Source organism: Myotis davidii, unplaced genomic scaffold (genome assembly GCF_000327345.1).
Source record: "Myotis davidii unplaced genomic scaffold, ASM32734v1 scaffold268, whole genome shotgun sequence".
Classification (NCBI taxonomy): domain Eukaryota; kingdom Metazoa; phylum Chordata; class Mammalia; order Chiroptera; family Vespertilionidae; genus Myotis; species Myotis davidii.
Window position 1 is genome coordinate 1,881,552 of NW_006383015.1, and position 6,370 is coordinate 1,887,921.

Below are 6,370 nucleotides of genomic sequence, written 5' to 3' on the forward strand. Positions count from 1 at the left end.
CCATTTATTAAGTTATAGAGATGGCATTTGAACTTGAGCCTGTCTGATTCGAAAACAGGTGGATAACAGATCATAAATTACTGATTATACAAAGATAAATAAAACACATACAATCCTTCCATTTAAGGAAATCTTGGTCCAGTCGGGGGGGAGAACAATGCTCTGTTTACTACCTGTAGCCTGATATACTAGGTAATGGCAGCTAGGACACCCTTATTTTCATTGTCTTACTTTAAGCCTTCATCTTGTCTTGGTAATTATAAACAATCCTAACTTTTCTTCTTGGTAGAGCTCCAATTCTTCATGCTGCCATCAGAGACAGCTTTCTAAAAACACAAATAAAAATATTTTTCTTCCCTACTCAAATGCTTGCGGACTCTCCATCACCTGTAAGATAAATTCCAAACCCCACAACCTCGTCTACAAGTCACCCCTCAGGAGCCTGGTCTAACCTACCTTCCCAGCATTGCAGCCTCCACAGGCAGCCCACCCCACAGCCAGAAGAGCTATTTCCACTTCCCGTTCCTGTCACCAATACTGCTCCCTCTTCCTCAGCACCCTTTCTCCTCCTTGTTCCCCTTAAAAACTCACCATCCCTTTGTGTAAAGTTTAAATGCTATTACCTCTAAGAAGCTTTTCTGACTATACTTACACATTAATCAGGATTTATGACCCTATCCCATAGTTAGTTGTGGATTTTTATTTCCCACACTGGACTGTAGAGGACATACAACATATAACTGAAAGCCAGGCCCATAATAGGTCCACAAAAAAGTGTTAGTTGAATGAGTTAATGACAAAATAAATGGCACATTAATCAACAGATATTAAAGTTGCAAAGGGAGAAGTTTAACTGCATGAATACAACACAGAGAGTGTGCTGCTCTGTGTAGTTGTGTTGTCACAGACAGCTAGAAATATAGGCCAATAGAAATGAGATTTAAGATAAATTTCTTAAAATTGCTGTCAGACTTAGTATCCTATTCCCTACAAATCAGTGCTAGGCAACTGAGGTAACTCTTTAAACCATGCCTGGTGGTCTTTTTCTTTGGTGCTCTGTGAACATGAGATGCTGAAATACACACTCCGTAGTGACAATTACATTCCCCTTACTACAGAGTGAACCCACACTCTTCAGTGATAATTATACCTCACATAAAGTGTATGCACACAATACGAAGCACATATGATGAGGTCTGATGCCAGTTTCCTCTTTCCTCTCACAAATAATATGATGACCCTAGGCCAGTGTTAGTTCCATATGGATGCTCTTTTGTGGGTACCCAATTGTTTCTTGCCTCTCTATGGTCTACACTGGGATATTTGCTTTTTGCCTCCTTATTGTGAACTATAGAAATGTTTTAGCTTTTGCTAATACACTTGTTCAAAGTACTGTCAGTTATTTGGCCCATATCAATCAGATCCCAAGAAAGGATTTCATCTCTCCAATAAGCTTTTATTTTCTCTGATATGCTTTACAAAGTGCTGCACCTGCTACACTAGGTATAAAGAACAGCCCTGAGTATAGTGCAGGCTATACAAAGGCCATTCCAGTTCTCATTGTTCTCAAGTCTTCTTCCGGGAGACTTGACCTGGTGATTGACATTTCGAGCCAATTGAAGGCGATATTGTCAGACAAACACAATTGCTCATCTCCATAATCAGGTTTCTTAGAGGGAGGTATCTGCTCCACATGGGTTTAAATGACCAGACATACTGCCTCAAAGGCAAATGAATATTGGCTACAATCTCACCAAACCACAACTTGATTGAATACTGCAGCTCTGGAGCATTCTCTGATTATTTCAACCAATTTTTACACTTAAAATATTTTTTTTAAATAGTAGAAAGATTTGAGTAAAAAATTAATTAACTGCGATTTGAACTTTTTCAATTTATTCTGAACCAAATAATTTCATCCAAGGTCCTCAATGCACTCTAGAAACTCTTAATCTGATTATGCTATTTGATTTAAAAAAAAAAAAAAAAGAACTATTGTTCAAAGAGGGCACATTTCTCTCTACTCCATACCAGGTGAATAGTGAATCAATTTGCTAATCAATTATTTTCCAATGCCTAGACCAATTCACAAATAAATAAGTGAATTTAAATGAAAAGAGTAATGATGCATTCAGAATGCCAAAAAAAAGAAAGTGAACATAAACTTATTCAATGAAGAAATTAGGATTTTCCATAAACAGTGTGTTTAGAGATACATTCGGATACAAATACCAAAATGTCAAACTAATAGAGGCTAAAATAATTAAAGGCATTTAATTATCTCACAGAGCAATCAGTCTGGAGATAAATGGTTCCAGAATTGGCCCCAGAACTTGTGATGTCAGGCTTTGCACTTATAGTAGAAAGAGAGCTGATTCAGGTCTAAGAATCTTATACTCACAGAGCAGTGATCTGAGCAAGACAAAAGCTTGGGATTATCAATATTGCCACACAAATAAAATTGGACTGGTAGCAAGGAAAAAGAGAGGGTGGCTGTTATACAGTGAGACTCACATGGTCTAGGGATACTTTGTCTTCTAAGAATGTTCTCACAAACCTATATTTGAAATCAACTCCTCATGTCTAACACTACAATCTCGTAATCCACACAGCTGTTTGAAAACCCACAGCAGAATCACCCTATCCATCAGTCTAGTTCCCTCTTTCTAGAAGTAGGAGAAGAGATAAACTATCAATGTGAAGTTTTTCTTCATCAAAAATAAAACTAGGAAGTAGCAGCAAGTTCACAATAAGCAACAGGATAGTTTGATCATGGGAGAGAGGCTGTGAATTGATAATTCATTGCAGGGGGTGGGGAGGCAAAGGGGGTAACATGGCTTTGTAAGATTATAGAAATAATTGGAGGCAAAACTGGTAGCAGAGCCCTGATGGTATGGCTCAGTGTTGAACGCTGACCCATGAATCAGAGGTCACAGTTCCATTCCTGGTCAAGGCACATACCCGGGTTTTGGGCTCGATCTCCAGGAGGCAGCACATCAATGATTCTATTCTCATCATTGGTGTTTCTATCTCTCTCTCCCTCTCTCTTCCTCCCTCTCCCTTAAAAAAAAAAAAAAAACTGGTAGCAGAGCTAAAATAGCTATATACTCACACATCTATCAATCATCAATTCAAATGTCTCTACTCACATTTCAGCATCAATTCAAGCATCATCAACTAACTTAAGATTTTCACAATTTTAAAAATGGTAATATGTATATATATCACCCCTAATAGTAAACTGGAAATTCCACATTCCTTTATTTTTTTCCCGGAATTATAAAAACTGTCAGACAATATTTGTTCACTAAGGACATTTCCAATAGGAAAAACATTGAATCATAGAGAATATCAGTTATGATTTAATGCTCTGAAAATTACGTTTTTACGAAATTATAAATGTATTTTGACATCTAAAGACATTTGAAGGCCTGAAGTTCTGGGACATTCTGAATTAAAATAGATTTATATTTGAAAAATGCAAGCCAGGTTTCTAGGAAAATATGTAATCAGACTACAAATATTCAATATGACAACAATATTGATAAAAGGAAGTGAAAGTGACAGTGGCAACAAATTGCTAATACTTTGAAAAAGCTATAGAAATGCCAGTAGATGATCCAATTCTAACCAATGATAAATTGGAGATATTGTATTTTAAATCCCTCTTTTGATAGTTAAAAAAGCATATCCCTGTAAAAAATTAAATTTTGTCTTCATATCATTTTTTTTTTCATTCAGAACCCAAAAGTCATCCTTCTGAAGCAGCTTTAGAATTGTACTGGTGAAAAGATGGCATGGATTTAAGAGGGGTTAGCTGTGCTTCTAGGGAACATAGAGAATGCATAAAGTACAGACTTTACATTCAGGGACAACTGGATTTAGAAGCCTACTCTATTATTTACTAGGTGCTTGACTTACAGCCTGGTAGTTGATTATTCTGAGCCACACTTTGTATTTGAAAAATAAAGATGGATAAAATAGTTAATTTGTTGGGATGTTATAACGATTGGTTTTGGTAGTACAAAGTAAGCAGTCAAATGAGAGTAACCATTTATATATGTATACATATATTTTTATTGATTTTAGAAAAAAAAATGGTAAAGGGAGAGAGAGAGAAACATCAATGATGAGAATCATTGATCACTGCCTCCTGCATGTCTCCAACAGGAGCGAGCCTGAAACCCAGGAATGTGCTCTGATTGGGAATCAACTGTGACCTCCCGGTTCATAGGTCAATGCTTAACCACTGAGCCACATGAGCCAAGCAACAGTAACCATTTTCATAAGAAAGACAGTATAGATTTTTATTTTTTAGCATAATTTTATACCTTCTAGTTATAGATATCACATATTTTAAAGTAAGTGGTATATATGTGAAATAGGGAGAACCTATTACTAGAATTACTAGAACTTATCTTTTTTTCACTTTTTAAAGTATTCTTTTTTATTTTTATTGAATTTATTAGGGTGACATTACTTAATAAAACTATATAGGTTTCAGGTGTACAAATCTATAACACATTATCTGTATATTGTATTGTGTGTTCACCACCCCAATTCAAGTCTCCTTAAAGAAGAGTTTTACACTTTCTATTGTTGTAAACAATATCTGAAGGAGTAAAGACTCTTTAAACAGAAAAAGTACTTTGGAGAACCAGGTTTCAGTATGTTTTGAATTTTTTACCACATGAAGTAGGTTGGATTATTGCTCAGAAAAATTCTCTTGCTCCCTCTCCCTTCTGTAGGAGGCATATACTTCCCATTTCATTGATCTTGGGTATGGCATTTCTTGTTTTGGTCAATGAAATGTTGGTGGACATGAAGCAAACAGAGGCTTGAACTACTCTTGAGCAGTTGACCTGCCACTGACCTTCAAAGAATATATCTGAACTAGCCCACTGATTCCAGCAGCTCCAAGAGAGACACTTGGAGCAGAGCCAAGCTCCATCAGTGAGCCCAACCTAGATTTTCAATCCTCAACACACAACTGAACCTAGTCTAGAGGAGCCAAATCACACTAATGCAAGAGTAAATGATTATTATTTACATCACTGAGTAAGGGGAGCAATCTTTTAGGCAGCATTTCTCTGGCAATAACTAACTTATTTACCACATTTCTATTACTATTTTTGGACAATTATCATGGGCACATTCATTTAATCATGCCATGATATTTATTAAGACATGTCCTGAGTACTTACCATGTGCTAAGACTGTGTTAAGCATTAAATTATAGTGGCAAACAAATGCGCACAATCCTGAATCTAGGCAAGTATTCAGGATCATTGTCTTAAGTTATAAAAAAGATTCTGCAAATGGTTTTTGTAAGTAAATAGTACCAAACATTTTAAACACCAATTTAAAAAATAAGAAAACAAATATACATTCATAACACATTCCCTTCTTCTCCCTGAAAGAATATAAAATTAAATTTCTCTCAATTAAGCCTTTTGTATCCCAAAGACAGTACATTCTTTTTGTCTTTCAATTTAATTTAAGGTGGGTAGTTGTTCTGAGTGAAGAAAGGCAAACAATTTAAGCAAATACAAAGATCAGAGAAAGGTTAATTATTGGTCTAAAAAAAAAACCAACAAAAAAAAAGTGGAATCATACATAGAGCACTGGAAACTTACTTCTTGCTTTAATATATCTTAAATAAAATATGCTTGCATAATTGGTTATATTGTATTTTAAAAATAGTTTCATTCCAGTGCCAGAATCATGGCAGATTGAGATAATAGGCATTCCCCTTTAGCTGCACCTGATAAATGCAATAAAATTTGACATGCTAGATTAAAAATTATATTTGAAAATACAGCAAAGCTGAAAAGAAAGAAAGGATAAGTCCTCCAAACACAGGAGTGATGGGGGAGCTCAAAGCCAGGACAATCTACCCTATCTAATAATAGCCAGACATGGTAATTGACCTTACCTTCCTATGCCTCCCATTGGCTAATCAGCGAGATATGCAAATTAACTGTCAACAAAGATGGCGGCTAATTTGCATACTGCAAGCAGGGTGGGACAGCGTGAGCCGCCAATGCTAGCTGCCATCCAGACCCCTGTGGGCGATGCCAGAAGCCGCTTGCCTACTGCCCGGGACCAAATCCAGTCCCGGGCAGCAGGCAGACCCAACCCGCAAGCCCCAGGAGCCTCCTGCTTGTCGCCAGGGACCAGATTGGTCCTGGGCCACTGGCATGCCCCAGAAGCCCCAGAAGCCACCAGATATGGCAGTAACTCTATCAGTAACTACTCTGAAAGGCAGTGGCATAAATGCACCAATTAAAAGACAGATTATGAGGGTGAATCAAAAACAAAACCCACTTTAAATATAAAGACACATATACATTAAAAGTAAATGAATTAA